The following is a 1,420-nucleotide window of genomic DNA, read 5'->3' as shown; positions in this document are numbered from 1 at the left end:
CTTCACACACTGACCTAAAAAAGTCTTATTTCTATAAAGCACTGTTTGTCTCTGGAGGACATCATCACAATTTGCATATTGTTAAAAAACACAGTGCAGTAAACAAACACGTTTATTAACAATGTTTAATATTAATGTTGGGCTGCAGTGATGCACAGAAGTGTTCAGTGAGAGATTTGAACCTCAAACTGATTTAGTCAGATTTTTCTAATCTTTTTGTTTTTAAAGAGGAGAACTGCAGCTTCAAAGGGTTTCAGCTGGACCWTTTCAGAAACACAGTAACGACACATGGGGAGGACATCCAGTCCCTCTGTGACCCCCTGGGCTCTGTCCTGCTGCTGACCACCCACTCCGTGACGCAACAACATGCCTTCTGTCTGTGAGGACTACAGTCGTCCACTTGTGTTTYCTGGAGCTTCTTTCAAATCAAATTGTGTTAAAAGCACCAGAGAAATCAAAGAGTCCGCCTCTCAWTGTGCTGGGCTCCTTATATGAGCTCACCGAAGCAGGAAGATAAATTCTGATCATGTGGCAGTAAAATAACTGCGGTGGATCTTCAGAGYTAGATAAAAATAAAATTGCACCTTTGTGTAAACGGCACATCGTATATTTACAAGTAGACAGTTCTGCTAATTTCATATGGAATGTTTTATGTTAGGATGTTGGCATGATTTCTGATTAGTTTGAATATGTATTGGACACAGTTTCTTTTAATTATTTTTATTATTTATTGTATTTTATTTTAGTTTATTTTATTTTGTGCATGCCTCTTTTTAAGGTTTTGTTTTGACCAGTGATTTTGTATTTTTTTTCTTTTTTCCAAATCTAGAAAACCTACACTATATGKTTTGCATGCAACCAGATCTGTATTTTATTGTTACAGTTCATAACATGAGGGGGAAAATGTTTTCTGCTCAGATCAACAGTGGTGCTGTTTTTTTTTTTTWTTTTTGCCAAAGAAACAAAAGAAAACACTTCTTGTGCTGCTCAATAAAAAAACTGAACTGCAGATATAACATTTGAAGCCTCATTAGTTTATAGCAGCACCAACCAAACATGTCTGCATCACATTATTACAAGACAACTTTCTCCTAGAGCAAATTTCATTGGATTGTTGACTTTTGTTAACTTGCATCTGCCAATAACTGAATCCTGAATCCTAATATATTAAGAACAACTGCAAATCAGCCAGGCAGTCAGGWGAATGGAAGAGGTGCAAATCTTTTTCAAAACAGGAAATATTGTGCAAATATTTATTCATATTGATTTATTTTTTCAAGAAAAGTTTTGGTTCTTTCTGTGATCTGTCACGGACTGGTTTGAGACTCATCAAAAATGCACCAACAACCAGTTAGCAAATGTAAGAAATAGCCTTCAATTTAAGATATTTTCTATAAACACCACTGTATATGTATTATTG

The sequence above is a fragment of the Austrofundulus limnaeus genome, unplaced genomic scaffold (genome assembly GCF_001266775.1).
Source record: "Austrofundulus limnaeus strain Quisiro unplaced genomic scaffold, Austrofundulus_limnaeus-1.0 Scaffold319, whole genome shotgun sequence".
NCBI lineage: Eukaryota > Metazoa > Chordata > Actinopteri > Cyprinodontiformes > Rivulidae > Austrofundulus > Austrofundulus limnaeus.
This window is presented reverse-complemented; position numbering follows the sequence as displayed.